General features: G+C 60.9%; 1 protein-coding gene across 2 annotated transcripts in view; it reads left to right on the forward strand.

Annotated features, from left to right (window-relative positions):
* The first annotated feature begins 10,891 nt into the window (after window positions 1–10,891).
* PRR5 (proline rich 5) overlaps window positions 10,892–26,064 on the forward strand; it is a 49,030-nt gene continuing 33,857 nt past the window's right edge. Inside the window, exon 1 of one of the 2 annotated variants that reach the window (XM_081128494.1) lies at window positions 10,892–10,941. The gene's annotated coding sequence lies outside the window, so the exon portion shown is untranslated. Of the gene's footprint in view, window positions 10,942–15,719; window positions 15,857–26,064 lie in introns of those variants that run through there. The other variant, XM_081128495.1, reaches the window with a different exon arrangement.

Genomic DNA, 26,064 nt, shown 5'->3' on the forward strand with positions numbered 1-26,064 from the left:
GCTGGGGCTGGGGCTGGGCTGGGGCTGGGCTGGGGCTGGGGCTGGGGCTGGGGCTGGGCTGGGGCTGGGCTGGGGCTGGGGCTGGGCTGGGCTGGGGCTGGGCTGGGCTGGGGCTGGGCTGGGCTGGGGCTGGGCTGGGGCTGGGCTGGGCTGGGGCTGGGCTGGGCTGGGGCTGGGCTGGGGCTGGGCAAGGGGAGGGCAGCCCCTGGTTGGAGAAGCCACAGATCCAGGTCTATAGACTTGGCCGGCCGCGTCCTCACCTGCAACGGGACAATGAGAGGGTCAGGAGAGAATGCCCGGCGGGATGCGTGGGCAGCATTCGTGGACAGTGGGCGGGCGTAGGCCGTGAAGGGGCCGCGGGGACGCCCTGTTCCCTGATCCGAGGCCACTCCCGCCTCTTCCCAGAACAGCCCCACCAAGCGCTGGGCACTTGGCCGGCTTCAGCGACTCATTTATTTGCTTCTCTGGGCCAGATGTTTCCACTTAACCAGAGAAATCATTTCAACTTGCCCGTCCCTCCGGCCGCCTCGCGGTCTGCGTGCTGAGAGGCGGGGTGTGTCCAGGCCCCGGAGCCTCAGGACCCCTTCCTTCGGGGAGGCCCAGGGCCCCGAGGAGGGGACACCCCGCTCTGCTTCCCGGCGGAAGCGGGGCGAGGGCCAGCCCTGCCCGGGGAGGGGCCCGGCGTGGGGAGGCTGCGGTCATCTTTTGTCCACTCGCTCGGCCGCTCATTCTCTGGCCCGATGTCCCTCGCTTCCTCAGTGTCGGGCCAGGCTGGGGCTGGGGACAGAGAAACAAAGCCGACAAAAGCCTCTCGCCAGCTACTGCCAGGCCCTGGGAGAGACGGGAACGTGGCTTTATATCCCCTCGGCTGTTGGAAATCTGTCCTCTGAGCCCTCCCGGTGGGACACAAACGGTGCTGGGGGATTCACATTGTATGAGTTCTGTGAGCTGGGGGCTGAAAGTGTCCCAGGCCCTCGCTGGCCGAGGCGGACGGAAGCCCCTCAGGGCCAGGGCCACGCCGGCCACACCCGGGACCTGGACCTCAGCCTCTCGGGCCCGGGGAGCGCAGGCCAGCACCTGTCAGGGAGCCCGGGGGCCGGGTTCCTGCCGGCGGCTGGGGCAGGAAGCAGCTGTGGGAAGCCGAGCGGGGGCGGGAGGCAGTCACACCACAGCCCCCTCCACGGAAGCGGGCGGGGAGGGGACACGGCTGCAATGTGGAACCTCGCACTGAGGCCAGCCCAGCTCCAGGGCCTGACCGTCCCCGCCGGTGGGCCCTGCCTCCCTCTCAGCCTGGCCCCGCCCAAAGCCACAGGGAGGTGGCAGCTGGTGAGCACAGGCTGGGAGCCCCTGAGAGGCAACGGTGTCGCTGTGGTCGGTCCTGGAGGGTGAGATGGAGATCTCTAGGCAGAGACGGGGTGGAAGATACGAAAAGACAAGCCCAGCTTCTAAAGAAAATGGAGTAAAAATTGGCGGCTTTCTTTCCTAATTGACTTCAGTGTGGCCTGGATCCATTCCTGCCTTAATTCTGTTCCAAACTGAGGTCCCCAGCCCCCTGCCTCCAATAAACCCAGCCCACGAGTAGACAGCCCAGCTGAGGCAAAAGAGGGGGGAACAGAGAGTTAGACGAGAAAGATCTTTCTCCAGACTGAACCCCACAGTGAGAGCTGGGAGTAGTGAGCCCACCATCTCTAGAAGCAATCAAACCTGAGAGGAGCTGCTGGGGCTGGCACCAAGGCCGGGCACACAGCAGCCTCATAGAAACCTCAGCACCTGTGCGAGTTCCGTGCCCACGCGGGAAGGGTTGTTACTCCATTCCACAGCTCGGAAAAGTGAGGCTCAGGGAGCTCAGGCCAGCTGGTGTCCCAGAGAACGTTTTTACCCACCGGTTCCCCAAAAGCCCCAGTTCCCACAGGGCAACACAGAGGGGCCAGGCGGCACCTGTGGACTCAGAGGCTGTGTAACAGGAGGGAGCCCTGGACCCAGGGAACCTAGAACGTTTACAGAGGCGGGAAGCACGCCTGCCCTTCGCCCGGGGTGGGGGAGGACGAGCTCCGTGTTCCCAGGATGTGCGCTTACGCTGTTGAATAGCGTCCCCCCCATAAAGTTACGTCCTGCCCCGGCCGGCGTCGCTCGGACCGAAGGGTGGAGGGTTCGATTCCCAGTCGAGGGCATGTGCCTGGGTTGCAGGTGGACCCCCAGCCCCGGTCAGGATGCCTGCAGAGGTAACCAATCGACGTGCCTCACATCAATGTTTCTCCCTCCCTCCCTCCATTCCGCTCCCTGAAAAGCAATGGGAAAAATATCCCCAGGTGAAGATGAAAAAAAAAAATAAAACAAAATAAAATAAAAAGCCACGTCCTTCCAGAGGTGCGGATGTGATCTTATTCAGACACAGGATCTTTTCGGATGCAGTCAGGTCAGGAGGAGGTCACCTGGACCGGGGTGGCCCGCAGTCCTATATGACTGGCGTCCTTACGAGAAGGGAGCCTGGACAGAGACACGCGGAGGGAAGGTGACCGGTGAAGGCGGAGGAGGTGGCGGCTGGAGGGTGCTGCTTTGAGCCCAGGATCCCCTTGATCGCCGGCCGTCACCAGAAGCTGGAAGAGGCAGGGACGACCCTCCCCGAGCCCCCAGGAGGACTGGGTCCAGGACTGTGAGACAACACATTTCTGTGGGCTTAAGCCGCCCGGTTCGCGACCCTCCGTTACGGCAACCGTGGAAACGAATACCTCACGGCGCAAAATCCCCGGAAAGGCGGCCAGGCTCGCAGAGCGGCGACGCCTTGCTCGGGACGCGCTCAGAGGCTGCGGGGGGGTCTCCACCTCCCCCCTCCCGCCTCCCCCACCCAGGCCAGGCCTTCCTGCTGAGACCCACCCATCTTCTGTGCCTTTTTCTTGCCCTCGGGTGGGGGTAGGGGGTGGGGTCTCACCTCTGCCCCCTGGGCCCCCTGCGGCATCTCCCCTCCTTGCAGAGGAGATGTTTGTACCTGCTGATGAGAGATTGTACACGCTCACATCACGCCATGGCTACGTGTTGAACTTCCCCCCGAGACTGAGGAGGGGGCTCCACGGATTTCAATATTTAAAAAACCAGACCAGGCCTCACCCGCTTAGCTGGCAGCTCAGAGAAGGGCAGGCACCTGCCCAAAGGCAAGAGAAAGTCAGAAGCGGGGCTAGTGGGCTTCACAGGCTCCTGAATTAGTCCTGGTTCCCCCATCAAATGGGGTCAGAGCGGAAGGCGGGAGGGGGCCACGCGGGGACCAGCCCCCCCCACCTCCGCGCCCTGCCTCCGGCCTCACCACAGAGAACTCGGCCACGATCGTGACACCCAGCCCTCCATCCACACCACTTCCTCAGCCCTAAGAGCTGTCAGGCCACTGTGTTGCCTAGAAAACCTTGCTGAAAGGGGGCCACCTCTGCACCGCTCCTGCTCCCCGGACACAGCCCGAGCCCGGTGGCTACACTCGGGGCACAGCCGCACCCGCGTGCCACCCTGGACAAGAGAGAGGAGGAAGCCTTTTCCTCTGCCCATCTTGGGGTCTCTGGCGGGGCCTGTAAATCAGGCTGGCGAGACGGGTTAGCGAGAGAAACACAAACAGGAGCTTGTGAACCGAGCGTCGCCCCTGAGCAACCCGGGGGGCGGCGAGAACCTGGGCTCCTCTCCCATCGTGGCTGAAACGGGGGAGGGGGTGGGGGAGCGATGGGCAGGCGGCCAGGTAAAGGGTGGGAAACGAGTCAGGTTTGCTCCGCGCACCCAAACAGGTGCCTCCTCCTTGGAAACAGTTGTTAAGACACCTTTTCCTGGTCCCGGGAGAGCATCGGACATTCAAGGGAGAATTAATACCAGCTTCTAAAACCCCTTCAGAAACTAGAGGCGGACAGAGCACGTCCCAAGGTGTTTTAACAAGTGAGAATTACCCCGATACCAAAACCTGGCAAGGACGTTATTTTCAAGAGAGAAGAGAGAAAATCACAGACCAGTATCACTCATGACCATATGTGCAAAATCCTGGACGCGATTTCAGCAGGTCGAACGCAGCAGTAACGAGACAATGGTGAGGGGTGACTAGGTGGGCTTTTCCCAGGAAGGCAAGGTTGGCTTAATATTCAAAAATCAATCGAGGGCATTCCCTTCGTAGGCAGGAAAAACAAGAGAGATTTAAAAAAATCATATGATTTCAGTAGAGGCAACAAAGCATGTGACCAAATTCATTCATGACCCAAAAAAAAAAAGACTTTTAATTTTCAGCAAGTTAGGAATGTGAGGGAACTTCACCAACTAGACGACCGAAACTGCTGGAAACCCGGCCGCTAACATCGCAGGAAATGGCGAGAGACTGAAGGTTTCCCAGAGCTCCAGGAAGGAGACGGGAAGTCCACTGACCCCACTTCCACTTGTCCTGGGGGTCCCAGCCCAGGTGTGGGTGCCAGAGACGGGACTGTCCATGGAGAAAACCTGTGGGATCTACAACCCACCTCCTCCCACCGGCAGCCCAGTGAGGGAGGGAGGTCCTTGCATTAAAGGGGCCTAGGAATGCAGAATGTGGGAGGGGGCTGGGGCTGCTTCTGTCCAGAAGGCCACCCAGGACCCGAGTTATTTTAAGGCAAATTGGGCCTGGGCTTCCTGCGGAGACCAGGCCGGTTCTGTTTGGGAAATTGGAGAGCGGAGATTGAAGACAGATTCTTGGCGGGACTGTCTGGCTCACTGGCCTCGGGTGCTTGGGCCCAGCGCAGGGGGTGGGCTGCCAGTGTCAGGCTGGAGGGGTGGGGGGATGGGAGCTGGCTGCCCGCGAAAGGCCTGTTCAGACCCCTTTTATCCCCAAGTCAAATCCCCAGGGCAGGGGAGTGGTCTCAGGAGGAGATCTTACTCCTGGTTGGCAGGCTGGGTCCTGCCGGGTTCACAGTCTCAGGCTCCCCTGCTTTGGTCCAGCACCTGGAGCTGAGCCGAGACCCTCAGGGGCGGCACCAGGCCGGCACCAGGCCTAGAGTCCTTAACCGGAGGCTCCGTGCTCAAGGGCGCTGGCCTGTGGGATGAGCACTGGTCTCGGAGTCCAAAGAGGTCTGCCCTCTGTGGGGAGCTTCTGCTGACCTCCCAGGTGGACCGGGCATCTCCATGTCCAGCTCCTAGGGCCCTTTCTGCACCTTAGGTGTCACAGACAAGTGGCAGAATTGGTTTCCAGACCTGACTTCTATACTCCAACCCCCCAGCCCCCCAGAGGTCCCCAGGGCCCTCATCTGTATCCCTGCCCCCAACTCAGAGCCTAGCACAAATGAGACATATGGAAAACACTCCTTGAATTGAACCGGACTCAGCTCTGCTGTGGCCAGTGGGCCAGGGACCAGGGGCCAGGCCAGTGCTGCAGACAGAAGGCCTGGTTTTCAGCTGGGACCAGACCTGGGCAGATAAACCTAGTGCAGGAGCCAGAGCAACAGGTGGAGGGTCAGGTGGCAGGGGCCCCACCCCTACAGCCCAACCTGTTGCCCAGGTGAAGTGCCCAGGTGTGGTGCCCAGGTGAGGTGAACAGGTGAGACACGCATTTGTCAAAACATCTCTTGGGTGCTGACTTTGTACCACGCTCTGCAAGGCACATGCATCGTTTGCCAGACACTCACTGAGCACCTACCGTGGGCCAAGCCCCAGGCTGTGCCCAGGGGACCTGGAGCTGAAGGCCTGGCTCCCAGCTTTCGAGGACTTTCCATTCCAGGGGGAGAGAAGGGGGAGGTGAGAAAGGTGCCTCAGCAGCTGCTGCTGTTCATCACGGCTTCAGACCAGACCAGCTCCTGCTCCGTCACTTACAGGGGCTCGCCCAGGGGTGAGGAGGGACCTCCTGCCCGCTCGGTGCCACCTAACGGAGCAGCTGAGACAAGAGGTCAAGTCTGAGACCCTATGGTACAAAAGAAAAGCCGGGCACACGATGGGGGAAATGCATGCGAATGTCACGTTACCATTACTCAGAAAACTGTACCTTCCCTTCAAGCCACGCAGCCGTGGGGCAGGGCGCTCAAGGTGGTGACGGTGAGGCCCGAGGCGGCCTCAGGCGGACAGTCAGTGGAGAATGTTCCAGGCAGAGGCTCTGAGAGCTGCTACCGGCCTGCCTGCCACCCGCCCCGGCCTCTAGGGGGATGTTGGCCTCTTTCAGCTGAAGCTCGGGGTTTGGGTGGGTCCTCCGCTTCCTTATGTGCCCTGAGCTTGCAGGATTGTCCCCCGAAAAGAGGCCCATGGAAGGCACGGGTCCTGGCCAGGAGCTGGCTGAGCGGCAGGAGGCCCAGCGTCCACTCCCGGCCCCGCTGTGCGTGCTGGTTTCCTATGGCTGTTCTAACACGTGGTCACAGAGTTGCGGGCTCCAAACAACACAGACATATCCTCTTACGGTCCTGGAGGCCGCAGTCGGCCGGGCTGCGTTCTTCCTGGAGGCTCTGGGGAGAAATTTTGCACAGGGCCTTAGGCCTGCAGAGCCCTTGTCCATGTGCCAGGCAATGAGCTAAATCTCATGAAATACCTTTAATGACTCAATCAACCAACGAAAGACCTGTGCAAATGCAGGTGTGACCACCCCCCGCTGTAAGGCAAGGAGCCTGAGGCTCAGAGCAGATGGGTCTCTGGACAAGGGGCGCAGTCTGCTGCCTGCAGAGCCTGTGCCCTCCTGACGCCAGGACAGCCCTGCCACACGGGGGGCGCTGGGCTCATTCAGAGAGCAAGGGAAGGAAATGGAAGATCAGGCAGCTTCCATGTCCAGGGGAGGGGGCCTCACCTGGGGGCAGCTCTGGGAACACACACACACACACACACACACACACACACACACACACAGGTGTCCTGCCAGGCCCGGGCACACTCAGCTCTCAGGGCATCACGGGAGCAGTGCCACGCAGCACCCTGGGGCTCCAGGGGTCGGCTGCCTTCTGGATCACCTGTGTCATGTTCACGCTCACCCCAGTGCTGGTTCCCCCAGAGAAGAGGAGCCTCCGTTAAACCAGACACATAGGTTTTTAGATCAGGAGGTCCTGGGTTCAAATACTGGCTCTGCCCTTACCTGGTGCATGGTCTTGGGCTTTTTAAAATGACTTTATTTTTTAGGGCAGTTTTAGGTTTACAGGTAAATTGGGTGGAAGGTACAGATATTTCCCACATATCCTCCTCTCCCCGCATACCCACGGCCTCCCCGCTATCAACGTCCCCCAGCGGAGTGTGTCACAATCGACGAGCCTGCGCCGACGCCTCGCGGCACCCGGAGCCCGCAGTTTACATCAGGCTCGCTCTCGGTGTGGTACATTCCGTGAGTGTGGGCCACTGTGTAATGACACGCACCCACCATTGCGGTGTGATAAAGGGTAGTTCCACTGCCCTAAAAGCCCTCCGTGTCCCACCGACTCATCCCTCCCTCCCTAACCCCTGGCAACCGCTGATCTATTTACCGTCTCCATGGTTTTAATTCCCAGAATGTCATCTAGTTGGAATCATGCAGCAGGCAGCCTTTTCAGATGGGCCTCTTCCACTCAGTCATGTGCATCGAAGTTTCCTCTGCGTCTTTTCAAGGCCTGGTGACTGAAAAGGTGCTGAAGGGACCAGTTTATCCATTCACCCACCGAAGGACGTCGTGGTTACTTCCGAGTTCTGCCAGTTATGAATGAAGGCGCCCTAAATATCCATGTGCAGGTTTTTGTGTGGACACAAGTTTTAACCCCTCTGGGTAGATACCAAGGAGCGTGACTGCGGGATCATACTGGAGAACGTTCAGTTTCGTAAGAAACCGCCAGACTGTCCTGAGTGGCCGCGCCATTCGCATTCCCAGCAGCAGTGCGCGTTCCCACGGCTCCCGTCCTCGCCAGCATCTGGTGGCGTCAGTGCCTTGGGTTGTCATCACTCCAACGGGAACGTAGTGGCATCTCACCGTTGTTTTAATTTGCATTTCCCTGATGACGTAGGATGTGGAGCATCTTTTCACAAGCTCATTTGGCATTTGTAGGTTTTCTTTGGTGAGGTGTCTATTAAGGCCTTTGGCTAGGCACATTTTTTTTTAATTTTTTATTTTTTTTTTAGAGAGAAAGGAAGGGAGAGGGAGAGAGATAGAAACATCCATGATGAGAGAGAAACATCATCAATCGGCTGCCTCCTGCACGCCCCCTACTGGGGATCAAGCCCGCAACCCGGGCATGTGCCCTGACGGGGAATCGAACTGGCGACCTTTTGGTTCATGGGTCGATGCTCAACCACCGAGCCACACTGCCTGGGTGAGGCATGTTTTATAACCTCTGTGAGCCTCGGCCTCCGATTCAAAAGACAGTATCCGTCCGTTTCAGTCTGGGTCCCAGCGGAAAACAGAATTTACCCCAAGCGGTCCAGATAAGAGGCGTGGCTAAAGGGACTCACCGCGAGCCGGTAAAGGGGCACCCAGGGGCTGGCAGCTGCGGGAAGGTGCCATCCTGGGGCTGGGCGAACAAGCGGAGAACACGGTGTTTCCAGCGGAGGCTGGTGGGAGCTGCAGCCTCAGAGGGACACAGCCAAGGCCGGCTCTGTGGCCCGTGCGCAGTGCGTACGCCCCTGCCCTCTGTCCTGTCCCTGATCGCCAGCGGCTGCCTTCCACGGGCCAGACCCAACCAGGCACCAGAAGGGGACACAGTCCACCAGGGTGGGCACGGAGCCCGGCAGCGAATGGATCTGGGGGGACCGGGGGTGCCATAGATGAAAAGTGAACAACACCACTTACTGTCAGGTTATTGATCTACTAGGCACCTTCTAGGTGCCAAACACTGTCCTAACCACCAGGGACACTCGGGGTGAAGGAAAGGCACCAGTCACCTCTCTCAGGGAATGTCTATCCTACTGGACAAACTAAATAATAAAGAAATAAGCAATTGTGGAATATCATGCCAGGTCCAAGTTTAAAGAGGACAGCAGAGCAGGGCGAAGGAGGGGGTGACCGGGAGGCTGCTGCGGAGGGTCAGAGAAGAACCCGCTCGCAGGGTGTGTTTGCTCCAGTTTGTCCCTCTGCCCAGATGCCCCGTCTGCCTCTGTTTCTGGGAGTCGGGAGGCTTCCCTTCAAATACACACAATGGGGGGGGGGGGTGAACACAGGCAAAAGTACTTCACCAACTGCATTTCGAAACTTTCAACCACAGCCCTGGCCGGTGTACTCAGTGGTTAGAGCGCCGGCCCTCGGACGGAACGGTCCCAGGTTCGAATCCCGCCAAGGGCATGTACCTCGGTTGCAGGCTTGATCCCTGGCACTGGTCGGGGCTCATGCCGGAGGCCACCCATCGATGTTTCTCTCTCTGTCTGTGTTTCTGAAAAGCAACGGAAAAAATTCTCAATCGCTGCCTGTGAGCACACAAGAACCAGTCACCGCCACCACCGGGATGGCGTCTGCCCAGTGCTGCCAACCCCCCCAGAGCATTCCCGCTCCAGCAGCCACCCCACCCCAATACAGTGTCACTGGGGAGACAGGGGGAGCCTTTTTACATGAGGGATGAGAAGAACCCCTTTTAGACACTCTGGGGTGCTGGACCTCGGGCGCTGGGAGTGGGGTGCTGGATACCCCCACCAGGGCAGTACTGCTCAGATTCCCGGAGCTGGGGGGTCACCTGGAGGGCTCGCTGAAACCCAGATTCCCGGGCCCCATCCCGGGCTCTGTGAGTCAGGGCGGGGCCCGAGGGTCCGGATTTCTAACCAGCGGGGGGGGGGGGGGGGGACGACGACACACGACGCTGCTGGGGGGCTCTAGCCGCAGCCCGGGCTCTTTGGGGGACACCGCTGGGGGCTCTAGCCGCAGCCCGGGCTCTTTGGGGGACGCCGCTGGGGGGGTCTAGCCGCAGCCCGGGCTCTTTGGGGGACGCCGCTGGGGGCTCTAGCCGCAGCCCGGGCTCTTTGGGGGACGCCCCTGGGGGGCTCTAGCCGCAGCCCGGGCTCTTTGGGGGACGCCGCTGGGGGGCTCTAGCCCGGGGCTTGGGGGACGCCGCTGGGGGGCTCTAGCCGCAGCCCCGGGCTCTTTGGGGGACGCCGCTGGGGGGTTTAGCCGCAGCCCGGGCTCTTTGGGGGACGCCGCTGGGGGGTCTAGCCGCAGCCCGGGCTCTTTGGGGGACACTGCTGGGGGGTCTAGCCGCAGCCCGGGCTCTTTGGGGGACGCCGCTGGGGGGTCTAGCCGCAGCCCGGGCTCTTTGGGGGACACTGCTGGGGGGTCTAGCCGCAGCCCCGGGCTCTTTGGGGGACGCCCCTGGGGGGTCTAGCCGCAGCCCGGGCTCTTTGGGGGACGCCTCTGGGGGGTCTAGCCGCAGCCCGGGCTCTTTGGGGGACGCCTCTGGGGGGTCTAGCCGCAGCCCGGGCTCTTTGGGGGACGCCCCTGGGGGGTCTAGCCGCAGCCCGGGCTCTTTGGGGGACGCCTCTGGGGGGTCTAGCCGCAGCCCGGGCTCTTTGGGGGACGCCGCTGGGGGGTCTAGCCGCAGCCCCGGGCTCTTTGGGGGACGCCCCTGGGGGGCTCTAGCCGCAGCCCGGGCTCTTTGGACCTGGACCCGCGTGTCGCTGCCTCTGTCCCCCAGCCCAGGGCGGGCTCGGGAAGGGTCCCCCCCGCCCCCCGGCCCCCAGGCCCCTGCGCAGGCCGGCGGGGCGCGCGGAGGACCGGAGGGGCCGGCCCAGGCGGGTGGCTGGCGGAGCGGGACGGGCCGCAGGGGTCACCGGGGCGCCCGGTCCGGGGGGGACACACCCGCAGCCTGCGCGGTGCGCGCGTGGGAGGCCCGGGGCGGGGCCCGGGGAGGCGCTGCGGCCCCCGCTCGCCGCCTCGCGCGGGTTTCCCCGCAGCCGCGGGTCGGGGCGGCCTCGGGGCCCCGCGTCCTGCGCGGGCCGGGGGCGGGGCGGGGCGGGCCCGGGGCGGGGCGTCCGCGGCCCCTCCCCCGGCCCGGCTCGGCTCGGGCTCTGCGCGGCGGCGGCGGCGGCGGCCCGGGGACCGAGGTGAGCGCGCTGCGGGTCGCGGAGGCCCCCCGGGAGGGGACGGGGTGGCCTGGGGCGACACGCGCGCGGCGGCGGAAGGGGGCGCGGGCGGCGCGGGGGCGCGCGTGTGCGTGTGTGTGCGCGCGTGTGCGTGTCGCGCCGAATGCGGAGACATGGGGCGGGGCGGGGGTCTCCCTTGGGTGGGGGCCCACCCTCTCCCACCCTCTCCCACCTGGTCTCGCCGGGACCCCCGAGCTCGTGCTCCCTCCCAGCCTCTCTCCCCCCGCCCCGCCCCCCTTCCCCACCTGGGTCTGAGTTTCTCTGGGTGTCCGTGGGTGGGTCCCTGCCTGTCCGTCCAGCCGCTCGGCCAGCGCCTGGGCCCCTGATCTTCCTTCCCGACACTGCCCGCTCCCCATCGCAGCTCTCCCCGCTTCCATTGCCCCCCTCGAGAGGGCAAACAAAGATGGACAGGGAGGGGGACACCTCCCTTAGGACCCTGCCCCGGCCCGCGTGGGGCCCCACCCCTCGGGCCTCTGGCCTGGGCCGCCGCCACCTTCCTGCAGGAGCTCGCCCTGCAGAGTGTGGGGGTGGGTTTGGGGCATCAGGCAGATCCCAGGGCAGAGGCCCCAGGGCTGGAGCATGGGGGGGGTGGACTCTGTGCCCTCAGTGCCCGGGGCCCCCCCACACACACATCTCCTGAGAGCTGGCACCTTGGGTAGATCTGCCTGGTCAGGGTCTGGGCCTCTGGCAAAGTCAGGTCGGGCTCCAGGCCCTGTTCCCATGAGCAGGGCCTGACGCTTTCTAAGATTTTTTTCCCGATGGAGCCCGGTGGGGAGAGTTTGCTGGGCTGGAGGAGGGTCCCTACCCGTGGGTCCTAAGGTGTGGTCAGCTCTGCTGCCCAGGCCACTTCCTGCTGGCAGCCCCCATTTCCTCGCCCGTGGCCTGGGCAGCAGTGAGATCCGTGGCTGGGCAGCAGCTGCCCTGAGGACCGCGTGGGGTGGCCCTTGCTGTCCAGGTGGTTAGTGACACTCTTGGTGAGAGTGTGGCCGTACCCAAGATGCTGGGGATCCCAGAGGCCATCCCCTGGACTGCATGTGGGGGGAGGGGCACACCCGAGAGCCCTTCCTGGGAGGGTAAGCTAGGGGCTCTGGGAGTGGGGTTCGGGACCACTGGGTTGTCCTCTAATGACAGAGCTTGACAAGATGCTTCTTCCTGTCCTGACTGATGGGGCACCAGGAATCTGCATTTTACAGCCCACCCCCATTCTGGTGCACAGTCAGGTGTGAGCACCGCCGGATGGTGCATTGAATGATGGGACAAGGTCATTTAGCTCCCTCCGGCTGGCAGGCAGTGGGGTGGACCCAGGTGGGGCTTGTCCTCGGGGCCATGGCCCTGCTGTGCGCCTGAGCAAGCCACTCCCCCTCTCTGAGCCCAAGTCCCCATCAGTCAGAGGATGTCAGGGCCTCCCCAGGGGTTTTCCTGCCCATGGGCTGGGATTCTGAGCCCTTTGTAAAAATGTGTGTGTGTTGGGGGCCTGGGATGGGGGGATTTCTCTATAGAGGCGGGCAGACCTGAGTCGGCATCCAAAGCCACCACTGGTTGGCTGTGTGACCCTGAGCAAGTCATTTTGCTTCCCTGGACCTCCCTTTTGCAAAACTGGGACTCATACTACCCACCCCTCTGGGTGGCGGAGGCACAGTGCCCGCTCCGCACCGCACCAGCCCGCCGTGACTGTGGGTATGTATACCGGCCGTGGGAGTGGTTGGCACTGCCTGTGTACCTGCCTGTCTTACCTGTCTGGGGATAGGGACAGTCTCATGGACTTAATTTCTCACCGGCAGGGACAGCGGTCTGTGCAGAAACAGTCGTTAGCTAATGGATTTCTCTGTTTCTAATGGATGGTTTAAAAGCCTGGCGATGGTCAGGCGCAACCGCCTGGTCAGAGTCGGGTGGCGTTTTGTGGGATCCGGCTGGGCTGCCGGGCCGACTCTCTTGCTCAAGGCAGGCGCCGGGAGACAACACCCATGTGTCCCAGGTGACTCCCGGCAGTCAGGAGAGCAGGAAGCCAGGAGGGGCCGGCCAGGAGACAGAGGGGAAAGCCCGGGCCCTCCCCGGATGCCCCGGGTCATGGGTGTTCGTGGGGACGAGGTCCTCTTTCAGGGCATCTGTGCGGAGAGTGGAGCTCTCAAGAGACACCCGCAGAGGACAGGGAAGTCACTCACTCAGTCGCTCATTCACGGGCCTCGCAGGCTGGCCAGATGGCAAGGGCATCCCCAGTGAGGCCAAGAGACCCACTGAAAGGGGGGCGCACAGATACAACCTGGACAGGGAGCTGCCGGGTGAGACAGTGTCATCAGTGGTCTTCGGAGTCAAACAGCAGGTGAGGACATGTGCTGTAGGGTCAGGAAGCCCCACAGGGGTCAGGCACCGAGGAGGACCAGCCACCCCCTGGGTTAGAGTCGGGAGATATGAATTAGAACCTTGGGCTGTTGTAAAGACTTGGGTGAGGGGCTCAATGAGATGGCGTCCCGGTGTCAATGCAACCCTCTTTTATGTCTCAAAATCCAGTCTTGGTTGGGGAGCATCTCGTGGAGGGGGGCTTTGAAGTCTGAGCATAGTTCTAGTGACTCGGGAATCCCTCATCCCAGGACTGGAGCGGCCTAAAGCACTTGGCTCTGGCCTCAGACCCTCAGCTTTGGGTGGCCTGGGGGAGAAGCCAGCAGGGTCAAGGAGGGGCTGCAGATGCTGGGGACCCCAGAGTCAGGTCCACTGTTATAGATCTTGGCAGCACTGTTTAGCTGCTGTGTGGCCTTGGGAAAGCTGCCTAACCTCTCTGAGCGTCAGTTCTCTCATTTGCAAAGTGGAGATTGGAATAAAGAGTTCAGTGGGTGGTTGAGGTACTGGGAGGCCCCTGCTTTGGAGAGATGGGGAAAGTGGTCCCAAGTTCTGTATCACTGACAGTTGTGTCCATCTCGTCCTTCCCAGAGACCAGACTTAAGGCTGAGAGAGGAGAAAGCTCTCTGCACAGGAGGGCAGACAGCAGGTGCCCAATAAATCCTTAAGTCAGACTAGTCCTATTAATAAGGGAAACTGTTAATTATAAAACTGACATAGCTCCTGGCCAGTGTGGTTCAGTGGGTGAGTGTTGATCCAGGAACCACGGGGTCTTGGTTTGATTTCCAGTCAGGGCACATGCCCAGGTTGTGGGTTCGATCTCCAGTAGGGGGCGCGCAGGAGGCAGCGGATCGATGATGTTTCTCTCTCATCGATGTTTTTATCTCTCTCTCTCTCTCCCTTCCTCTCTCTCTAAAAATCAATAAGAACATATTTTTTTTAAAAACCACAAAAACGACATGGCCATGTTGCATAAAGTCTGGAAAATAGATCCAATTCTACCTGTAACCTCACCCCCTGAACATCATTTTTGTGTATCATTTCCAGTCTTTTTTTCAATAAATATATCTTGATGTGGAACTGTTTTTACAGGGTGTCACACTGCACATAAAGTTTCATGTCCTGGTGTTTTTCGCTTAATGTAATACTATGAGCACGCGCCCTGCTCCTAAGTATTCCCGTAGTTCTGAAGTAGGCAGGGCGCTCTGTTCAGGGGCCACACATCCCACCTGGGGGTGTTTCATGGTTTTCTTGGACCGTCCCCCTCTCAGTGGCGCTTCCACGTGGACAGTGATGTAAAAAGCAGGTGTTGACCCGGAGGTCATGCCCCAAAGGCCCAGCAGGACCACTGGTCGCAGGACCACTGGTCAGCCCCCCAGGCTGTGTGGCCTCTGGCAGGGCCCTTCCCCTCTCTGAGTCTCAAGTCCCTGCTCTGCTATGAGTTGGGGGCAAGAACCCCCCATCCTAGGGCTGCTGGAGGAGCAACTGAGGGGATGCGATGTCATGTATCTGGCATGTGGCAGGGGCTTAAACTGTTCTTGTTATTGTTGTTATTTAGGTCTATCTCCCCCGTTGTATTGTGGACCCCTGCAAGCAGGAACCAGGCTCTGTGCATTCCCGTGCCCCAACCCAGACACCCTCAATCATATTTACTGATTTCATCCCTGACATTCCAGTCCCCTCAAATAGAAGGAGTCTTCGTGTGGGCAAGACACTGGGACATTTACACAATCTGATCTTGTTCCCCACGAGTGGGGATCATCAGCTCCATTTGAGAAACGGGCTCAGAGAGTGTGATGGTCTTGCCCAAGGACACACAGTAGGGGAGGGGAGAGCCAGGAATACTTCCTGGAGGAGGTGGCAGTGGCACTGGGCCAGCAGGATAGGGCGTTTGACTGGGCCAAGGCGCAGAGGGCTGGTATTCTAGACACGTAAAGAGGAAGATGGAAACTGTCCGTAGGGCAGGGCGGAGCCCAGCACCCAGCAGGGTGAGGCTCTCGGGCCATTTGCTGAGCCGAGCTGACCTGAAGTCACAGCAGGGCAGAAATGAGCTAAGCGAGCTGTCTGGGCCCCTGACCCTACCCCATGCCCCACCCAGCCACTTTCTCCTGTCTAGGCAGGAAGGGGTGCTCTGCGGGCTCTGAGCCTGCAGACACCTTCCTGGGGACCGGTCAGGGAACAGTGATAAAATATTTATCAGAAACGCCGGAGCTGGGCTTCCCTGCGGGGGTACAGCTGGGGCAGCCGGCCCCAGGCCTGCAGCCTCGCCGTGTCCTGCTGAGTCACTGGGAGCCCAGCGAGCACCTGCTGCCCTCCTCGCCCCTCTGCCCTTTGGCCACGTGGATGCCTCCTAATGTGTAAGCCATTGGGCTGTGTGCGAGGCCAGGGCATCCGGTTCGGCTCCTGCTGAAGGCGGCAGAGCTCGCCCAGCAGGAGGGCACCAGCCTCACCAAGGTCAGGCAGAGGAGGCCGCGGGGCCGGGATCCCCCTGCACCCGCTCCTGCAGGGCCGCACCTCCTTAGTCCTCGCAGCGCCCAGCAAGGTAGGTCCTCTTGCGCCTCCCTGGCGGCAGGGACACCAAGACTCAGAGCCGGGCGCAACACGTCTGCTCCGGTGGCCGCTGGTGGCCAAGCAGAGATTTGGCCCTCGCCTGCCTGACTCCCACCCTCACGGTGCCCGACCCCGTTCCTGCCCCGAATCCGGGCCCGAATCAGGGCCTGCGTATCTCTCCTCCTTGACTCCAAGCTGAGCTGTGATTTCAGGTTTGCGGTTTTGATTTCCAGAGTAACAGCAACAACAGAAAAAACAGTAGCAGATGGCGTCTCCCTGGTGCCGTGTTGAGTGGGAGGGCGAGCGGGCTCTCAGATTCTTTTGTTCATTCATAAAACGCATTCTGGGGACTTGGGCCAGGGGCGTGGGAGACACTTAACCATGTGGCGGGAGCCCACGGAGCCAGCGAGGGCCGAGTTCAGGGCCTGGCCTCCTTACCGGTTATGTTCATGCTGTGTGGCCTCTGGTAGGTTGCTCCGCCTCTCTAAGCTTTGGTCTCTGATTTGTGAACTGGGGGTAAACTCTGCCTTTTCGACTGGGTCGCACCTGTGTCCTTGCTCTGTCACATCCTCACATCCATCTGATGGGCATTGATTGGCCTTTGGAACGGGTCTGGTTACCAGAGGCCCCAGCGGGCTTTGCGATTGACTCGCGCAGGAAGTAACCTCGAGCTGGTGCCCCCCCCGGGGGGGGCCTTTGGATCTGAAGGTTGAAGGTGGAGTTTTTTTCTAAGCTGAGTTCTGAAGGGAACTGGTCCCTGGAGCCACGCTCGCTGCCAGCAGCTGTGAGAGGGAGCCGGTGGGTCACACACAAGCTGTTGATGGGAACCCTATGAGTGGCCAGGGTCATCTCCACTCCCAGTTCTGGACCGGGGTCCCTGTCACCCCCACACTGCCTGTCCACGCACGCAGGTCACGTTCCTCCCCACCCTACGCCTTCCCTCCCGCCTCTGAGCTCTCCCTGCCTTTGCTTGGCCTGGATTTATTTTCCTCCCTTTTCCACTTGGGGGCTTTTATTGGTTCTTCAAGACTCTGCTGGCCAATGCCCTCCTCTTCCAGGAAGCCTTCCTGGCTGCCCCAAGCCTACCCAGGCAGGGCAGGCCAGAGCCCCTCCCATGCCCTCCACACGGGGATCTTTGCTCGTGTCTTTGACCGAGAACTAGAACCTCCAGCTGGAGTGACCTCCTCTCTGGTCTCCAGCCCTCCAGCCCTGCTCCGCAGGCCACGCTCTGCTCCGTTCACCTCTGCGTCCCAGGGTCCAGCTCAGGGCTGGCACAGAGTGGGACCCAGGAGCATCCGATGAATGAGAGAGTGAGTGAGTGAGTGAGTGATGGGCGTCCAGGGCCGGGGCAGGTGTCAGGACCTGTGGTAGGACAGGAGTATGTCTGTCAGGTGTGTCCCATGTGGCCTGTCTCTGTGGACGGGGCCTCCGTTGCCTGACGGTCACAGACGATGGTGCTCAGCAGGATAGCGGGGAATCAGGATTGCTGGGGCTGAGGCTGCTTTGGGGTAAGCAGTGTGACCCTGAGCAAGCCATATCCAGCCTGTCAGGCCTCAGGTCCGTCTGCAAACCCAGCGTTTGCTTGTTGGAGGGAAGGGGCCTTATGTTTGCGGGTGCTCTCAGCATGTCCCACCCTGGCCGTGTCACAGCCCAGCACATGAAAGAGATGGAAGGAAGTGCACCCGGGCAGTTGGCAGTCACTTTCTCTGGTAGCTTGTTTTCTCTTTCAACTTTTTGTCATTTTCAAATGTTCTAGTTCATTCAGTGACTTGGCGTGTGTGTCTGAGAGCCTCGTGCTAAGCCTGGGGAATGACTGTCCTGGTCACACTGCAGTGCTCCATGGGCACCCATCTGACCCAAGGGTGACGGATCTGTCACAGACGGAAGCCCAGAGGAGGCCCCTGGCCCAGTCCGAGGGCTGCAAAGTGGCAGCTTCGCTAGGGAGGCGGGGTGCTAGGGAGGCAGGGGTGCTAGGGAGGCAGGGGTGCTAGGGAGGCAGGGGTGCTAGGGCCAGTAGGTGCCGTGTGGCTGTGGCTGGGGACCTGGAGGAGATGAGGTAGGAGTGGCAAGGAAGTCTGCATGGAGAGGGGCTGGACCAGGTCCTGGATGACTGGGGGGCGGAGCTCCTTTCAGAATTAAAGTAGCTTCACCCCCTGAGGACACCCCCACCGCTTGCCCTGGGGTGCGGGGGCCTTTGCACTTAGGAGCCCTTGAGATCCTTACCGCAGCCCTATGGGGCAGGCACTGCTGTGTCCCCATTTCACAGGATGGGGAAATTGAGGCCACGCCACAGTGAGTGATGGAGCTGCACTTCACATCCAGGTCTGTTTGTCCCCAGAGCCCAACCTGGAACAGTGGGCCTCTGCCACAGCCCTTACTTGTCACCAAGCCTCCGGGCCTCTGCTCTGTCACTTGTAGAGTGGGGACTAGGATGTGACATTACAGACCAAATGAGCCCCAGTTCTGGAGCTAATTCTAATGCCCAGCCCCGAGTCCCCCTGCACTCTGCTGTCTGTGTTCGGAGCACTGCCAAGGGCGGCCAGTCAGGGGGACAGGATAGGAGGCACCTCGGGGACAGGGCTGTAAGAAGGACAGCCACAGAAATGGAAACGCATTTGATTTCACAGCAGCCCTAAGCAGCAGCCAAAAGGAGGTCACCACAGACACAGCCCCAGGTGCAGACCAGGGAGCGTGGGCAGTGGCCTCGGGGGGTGGGGGTGGGGACAGAGTGGGGCGGATCTGAGAGGAAGCCACTCAGGATGCCCCGGGCCCCGGAGGCCGGCGGGGAGCTCGCCTGCCTACTGAGTCACAGAGGGGACAGGGCCAGCGCAGGTGAGGGGACCTCTGCTTCCCCCGAAAGTGAGAAGAACCGGCCCACTGAAAGGAAAAGGCCTCCGAGCTAACAGCCAAGGTCAGAGGCCCTCACCTTGGTCTGAGCTCTGATGGGCACTGCGGGCGGTGAGGGGGTGAGAGGAAAGAAGGGGGCAGGGAGGGAGGCCCACCCAGGCCCCAGCCAGGCCCCACTGTCCTCCTTCCCTGGCTCCACCAAGAGAGGGTGAGGGTCCCCTGCCCCCCGTGGGTCTTCAGCTGGGTGGGCAAGGTGGGCGGAGAAGGTGGGCTGGGCTGGATGTGCCTCAGATGCTGGGTTGTGGGCCCCACGGTGTGCCTGGTGTGGGCCTCTTGTCCCACACTGGTAAAATGGGGACACACCCCGCCTCCCCCACCTTCTAGTCTCCTCCCGGGACACTTTGTGAAGGCTAAAGAGACGCCGAGGCCGGCACAGGGGAAAAGATTTGGCCAAGGTCAGGTTCAAATCCGGTGTTTAGCTTAGAGTCTGGCACATAGCAGGTCTTCAAGAAATACTTGTTAAATGAGAAGCAGAGAAAGGGCCAGCGGCCTTTGGCAGATGACACCACCCTTGCCGCCCCTGTGTCCTCAGTGAAGGGGGCTGCAGGGGGCCTGCCCCACCGGGGACACCGTGGGGACAGGCGCAGCGTGTGGGGAGTTTGCCCACTGCAGCTGGTGGCCTGGGCTGTTCTGTCTTCCAGCCCACATGTACATATGGTGGGCCGGGGCTCGTGGAAAAGGCTTTGGTGGGTGAGGTCACCCTCAGCAGGGTTTTGCAAGATGAATAGGAGCTGGCCAACCAGACCCGGTTTAGGGAAGGTTATCCCAGAAAGAGTGGAGGGCAAGCACGTGGACATGAACTGGGCCTGGCCTCCGGGGACAGGGCCGCTCACCAGGATGTGGGCCTCCACTCTGATTTGCTCAGGAGGCTCGGGGAGGCTCCTGGACCCCTGCCAATCGCCTCAGACACCCCAGGAGCTGACAGGCTGGGCTCCCTGTGAGGGCTAGAGCCTGTGACCCCAAGCACACCCTTTCGTCCCATCCCCGCAGTGAAGGGAGCCCCAGAGACCCCTTGCTGCCGCCACCCCTGAGTCCGGGAAAGCCCCTGAGGGCTGAGCCGGGGCGGGAGGAGGCGCGCAGGTTACAGCTGCCGCGAGGCCACCTGGCAGGCAGACGTGTCACCTTCCTCCTTGTCTGCCACCCACGCTGGGAACCACAGAGAAAGGCCAAGACCTCGGTTACTCAAACCCAGAAACTGCCGAGGAGATGTGAGGAGGAGCCCCTCGGGGGCTGGGCGGGGGCTGGGCCAGGCCGCCCTCCCACACCCAGCACCCCATGGGAGGGCTCAGGGGACAGTAGGCTCCAGGACACGGTGTCCACCACCAGCTCCTGGCTCCAGCCCAGGGTGGGCCGTGGACCTACCTGGGCCCTGTCACTGGGTGACTGGGATTCCTCTTGCTGAGCCTCAGCTCTAAGCACCGTGCTGAGTGTGGCTGGTGTCACCCAGCCACACCCCAGGGCCCCAACCCAGCCTTGGGCACACCCCTAGACACCGAAGTCCCAGTGGATGAAACGACGGACGACCCTCTTCAGTAACCACCCGCCCGAGGCCGTCCGTGAAAGGTGAGACGTCTCCGTGGGTCACACCCAGAAGCTCATGCTGTTCCCTGGGCGGCCTGTCAGCGCGGTTTCCCATCTTACAGATGGGGAGACTGAGGCTCAGAGGATGCAGCACATGAGCAGTGGGGGCCAGGGGTGGGGTGACTGCGTCAGTGCTCCTAGGGCCCCTGGGCACCTGGATCCGAGTCCAGCCAGGCTGACCGGGCCACAGACAAGGGTCCCCAAGTTTACGTGGGTGCAGGAGGGCAGGCTGGGGGCGGGGCCGGGGGCTTCTCAACTAAACCAGCTTGTGTAACCCCCACCCCAGCGCTCACAGAGCCCCAGCTATGGGCCTGGCCTCCTCTTAGCATCCAGCTGGATACAAGCGGAGGGGCTCCCATAGGCCCCCACCTCTTATTTCACATCATGGTCCTTCCCGCCATGGCCACAACCCCGTGTGATTGTGCCACCATCCCCATGGGACCCTCCCGCGTTCTCACTCCTGGAGACTCAGGCTGGGCAAAGCCTGGGCTGACGAGGCCTGAGGCGGACAGATCGGGATGTGGGGCAGAGCTGGGGGTCGGGAGGCCTGAACCCCAGGTGGTGGTCTCCCTGAAACCCTCCCCTGCAAACCCCCTCAGGCACCCTGCAGTCGGCTGCACGGCGCCCACTCTGCGCCCACCCTTCACACCTCCCGAGACCTGGCTCCAGCCTGCCCTGGGACCACCCTCACCTGGCTTCATGCCAAGTGCAACTCATGGCTGGTCCCAGGAGGAGACCCTGGCTGTCTGCGCACCACCCCAGGGAGCAGGTCTGGGGACCGCAGCTGCCCTGAGGCAGAGAGCACCAAGGGGAGGGATCAGGAGGGCCCAGGGTCACCTCCTGCCTTTGCCCTGACTGCCTGTGTGGCCCCAGCTGTCCCCTCCAGAGCCCTTCCCCATGGACTGCAAGTGGTTACTGACCCCTGTGGGTGTCTCTGCTGGTGTCTTCATCAACACTGTGGGTCAGTCCCCATCCTGTCCATCTGACCGTGCCCCACCCTGGCCCTGGCCGGCAGTCATCCCTCCAGGCCTGTTTGAAATGTCACCGATGCTGGACAACCCCAGGCAGTCAGTGTCCTTCTCTGCAGTCCCAGAACCCTGCCCCCTTGCCTCCCTCACTGCCCTCAGGGACTCCACAGGGGACAGGCTCCGGCCTGCAGGCGGTGCTCACGATTATTGTGTGACAGAGGCAGGAGTAACAGTGTGAGGTGTGTGGGCTCCGGGCCAGAGCCGGGCTCAGGTCTCAGTCCTTCCGGTGCGGTCAGCTCCCTCCTCTGGGCCTCAGTTCCCTCATCGGTGGGCACTCTGCTGGTGGGGCCACCCCAGGAGTGAGAGTGGTGGGGTGCCGGCACCCAGCGGGACCCCTGGGAGAGGCCTCAGTCTTCCCATCTGTCAAATGGACAGCTGGGCTAGATGCACTCCAGGGGCTTTGGGGCCTGGCTTCCTGTGGCATGGTGGGGCGGGGCGGGCCCGGGAACAAGGTCACCAGCGTCCTTCCTCGGGAAGCCAGGCTCTGACTTCCTCCTGCATTCGTGGTGTTGAAACGGAAAGGAGGGCCAGGTGCGTTCTGTGAAATGCCCCTTCTTAGCTGCTGGGTTGGTTCCTAAACTTAACCCACGTTTATGGACAGGGAGAGTGTAGGAACCCTGGCACAGGAGTGTGGGGAGGGGAGAGGGAGGGAGGGCCGGAGGCCTCCGGGGCCCCCCGGGCCTGGGAGTGGAACCCTCCCAGTCTCCTTGCTTGTCCCCCCAAGGAAACAGGCTGATCGCTGCTGCTTCCCTGCCCTGTGGGCCACCAGGGGGATGCCCCGTGTGCTGCTCTGCTGTCACCCAGCCCACCGCCCACGGCTTCATCAGCCTTGCCGGGGAAGCAGGAATGACACCACCTGCCTCAAAGGGCGTTGTGACAGCCTGATTGTCTGCACAGCTTTCAGGCCTGTGTTTGGCTGTTAGAAGATACTCGTGTGATATCTGTGTTTGTGTTATTGATATAACCACGGCCAAGATGTATCTGAATTTAAAAAAAAAAAAAGAGACGTGCCAGGAGGCCCAGTACACTGTGAGATATGGACTGAATGTTTACTGAGCTTCCTAGCGACAAGAGCAAAGAGGGAAAGAGGACCACTAGATTCATAATGCCCTTAAGACGAAAAGACAGCTTTCCTGGTAATGAGATCCAAGGGGCAATCCTTCTGGGAGCCCTCGTAATGGGCTCCCCACGCGATGTGCTGAGCAGCATCCTCTGTGGTCTTCCTTGGTCCAAGGACCCTATGTCTGGAGCAGGGTCCTCAGCAAAGGAGAGAGAGAGGGGCCCCCAAAACTTTGAAGTTTCCTGTGTTACCTTCAAAATCCATGAGGAGCTCACCTCGATCTGGAATAGAGCTGACGTGTTCAAGAAAATAATGTTGTTCTCTGCTCCGAATCCTTGGGTCCCACGGGTGCTCCACACAGATGGGCCAGGCTGGCTCCTTAGCCCTTGTGGGGAAGGCTGGGAAGGCCACGCCCCTGTCCCCGCAAAGGGCACACTCACGTGCGGGAGTCGTGCGGACAATCTGGGGGGTTCCCAGATCCCGAAAAACTACAGTGCCCCAGGCCCGAGGCGTGGCGGGCTCTGATCCGGGGTGACACGGGAACTGGTATCTTCTGGGCAGCGATCCTGGACATGATCCCTCCCAGCTGGGCATCTGTTAGTCACGGAGTAGCTGAAAGCTCCACATGGCCGTGACGTGAGTCTGTTCAGGTATGATCAGTGTGACCCAGGCAGGGGTGGGCTTCAGTGCTGAGGCCCAGAAAACCTCAGTGTACTGGTTGTGGATTCCAAAAAAGTAACCCGGAGGACTGGCTGTGAAAGACGTGGGTGTGTTAGGACTCCCGTGGGCACTGTTGATGGCTGGCTGGTGAAGCTGTCCCACTGAGTCCCATCGGGCCTAAGGACAGGCCCTGGGGGGGGGGCACTGCCAGTGCTGTTGTTTTCCTACCACCCGGACTTTCCCAGCACAAGGTTTTAATAGAAACAGAGGAAAACGGGGCCTTCAAGGGGAGGGGTCGTGCCACGGGCAAGCTGTGTCAGATCAAAACACTAGCTGTTTACGAGCCAGGCTGACATCTAGAAGCATCTGGAAGTTTCTTTGGCCTTTCGTAGGTGGAGTTGCTGCCAGGTTCCCAAGGCCTCACAGTCTGCTGCCAGGTGGCCGACATTCCCGCAGGGTGGGACAGGGAGCTGGTGCGCGGGGAGGGGCCCCTGTGCCCACTTACCATGCGTGCCGAACGCCCTCCCAGACAGGCCCAGGCACTTGGGTCATCAGTCGGGACTTTTACAGAGACTGCGGGACACCGAGCAAGGAGACTGCAGACGCTCCCTTTTCCCAGGCCCCGTCCCCTCTCACACCCGGGCAGGTGCCCAGTCAGCTGGTGCCACTGTGACTCGCCCTGAACACCCGCTTCCTAACAGGCCCCTGGCCTTACAACATCCGTCGATGTTTTAAGAATGTCCAAACTTCTAGAGAACTTTTACAAAACTCTATTTGAGCTAAATAGAGGAGACGCCTGAAAGCAAGATCTCAGTAGACCGAGAAACATGCTTCCAAGAATGGCCGTGTGCAGCCCGGCCTGGCGTGTATTTGGAATTAAGGAGGGAACTACGGACTGTCACACGGGTCGGATTGCAGGGCAGTTCACAAGCTTATGTGCCCCCTTGGGGGTCTGAAGGAGGCGTTTCAAAGGGGACGGAAACGATAGGCAGGGCTGGCAAACACAAACCGCGGAAGGACAAGATAAACCTCTTCCTAAAGACCCTACGTGCCTGGGGCGTGACGACCCACGGGGACACCCGCCAGGTTAGGAATTTATGCCCCGGCCACCCCGCGTGGCCTCTCCCTTTTCGGTCCCCACACCTTGCTCTGTTCTGTCTTTGAATGATGTCGAGCCCACTCGTTTCACAGCCTCCTGCCGCCCGCCCTTGGCCGCAGCGCGCGTGTCGCTCGGCCTGGCTCGCGGTGGCCTGTTTCCTGTTCCCGCGGCGCTGTGTGACTGGGGTCCTGGGTTCACGTCCAGCCGGGCTCTGCCTGTGGAAGCTCTGGAGGCCCGGCTTGTGGGCGTCAACTTTTACGTTGCCCTTCAGGCCTCGTGCACCAAGAAGGTGACATGAAACCAAACCTCTCCCGCCCCCAACGACAATCCCCAGGAGACGGGCGTGTTTTTGCCCGGCTCGGGCTTAGGCGGACTCGGGCAAGCTCTCTTGTCATCTCTCTGTCTCAGGGGGCAGATCTTTCTCCCACGAGTCACTTATGAGGGGTGCAGCCCCCGAGACCCCCGGCTTTGCGTGAGGAGCCCAGTCCCACGTTCCGGGGTCTTGTCCCCTGACTGCTGGTTCTAACCTCTCTTTCTCAACACCCCCCCCCCCCAAGGCTGCCGCACAGCTTCCCTTACTGGCCGGGCTTCTAGCTCACAACGTGTTCCTGTGGCCACTGTTCGTTCCAGTTAGAGTACGTTAGGCGCGGACTCTGGAGCCCGACCGCCTGGGCTTGAATCCCGGCTCCACCAGCGCAGGATGTACTCAGTTTATTCATCTGTGAAATGGGGACGGCAACAGTGGGGCTTGCGGCGTTGACCTAAGAAACATCCACACCTGTAGAGAATTTTTCATAAGAGCTTATTTGAGCCCAACTAGCAACATGGCTAAGAAGCAAGCTCTCAAATGCTCCTGGGAATGAAGTTTTGCAGTTTCTTTTATGCATTTGGATTTAAAGAGGGAACTTAGGGGAGATTTCGTGGAGGTGGGAGAAAGCAAGGTACAGGATGGTGTGTTCCCTTGAGGGTGGTTAACCCTTTCCGGGGGCCTGGGAAAGAGGAATCTCTAAGGTGTGTGACCCCAGATGCACAGGAACAAGAGGCGGGCCCCGCTCGAGGCAAAGGTCACCTTTTACTAGGGAAGTAATAGGCCTGGGCGTGACTACCCACCAGGACTCGCCCCGTCAGGAATTTATGATCAGATCACCCGGTGAGGTTCCTGTTGGTTAGATTTACTTTTAATATGTTTTTATTGATTTCAGAGAAAGGAGGGGAGAGGGAGAGAGAGATAAACATCAATGATGAGAGAGTCACGGGTCAGCTGCCTCCTGCGCGCCCCCTGTGGGGATGGAGCCGAAACCCGGGCATGTGCCCTGCCCGGGAATCAAACGCTGACCTCCTGGCTTACAGGCCGCGGCTCAGCCGCCGAGCCCCGCGGGCCGGGCTGCTGGCTGGGTCTGCGGCAGCGCCCCTTTTCCATGCACAGCTGCGCGGGCTGGAGCGCTGAGCGCGCCACGTTGTTGCATATTCTTGGCCCCGAGTGCAGTCGGTGTTGCATTTGCTAGAACTATAGTGGTCGTGTTATCTCAGTGGTCATATTAATGTCTTCACTCTGGCCCCTGGTGATTTCCCTCATTTTCTCACAAGCTCAGTTGTGCGCTTTGACGTTTATAACGTTTCTCCCCGGTGTTTCCTAGGAGATATGTAGGAAGGAGCTCTCGGTTGCATAGTTCTCAAACCGCCCTGCCTCTCGGCCGTCAAGGGGTCAATGCAAAATAATCGTGACGCTCCCCACCAGTGCGGACGCCTCACCCAGCTCCCACAGAGCCCTTCCTCGCCTGTCGCTAACTTTCCTGCTAAATTCGGGCCATCTTAGGAGTCCAGGGGAGTCCAGCTCCGCCACCCCCCAACCCCAGCTCTGTGAC

Source organism: Miniopterus schreibersii, assembly GCF_964146895.1.
Source record: "Miniopterus schreibersii genome assembly, chromosome: 2".
NCBI classification, from domain to species: domain Eukaryota; kingdom Metazoa; phylum Chordata; class Mammalia; order Chiroptera; family Miniopteridae; genus Miniopterus; species Miniopterus schreibersii.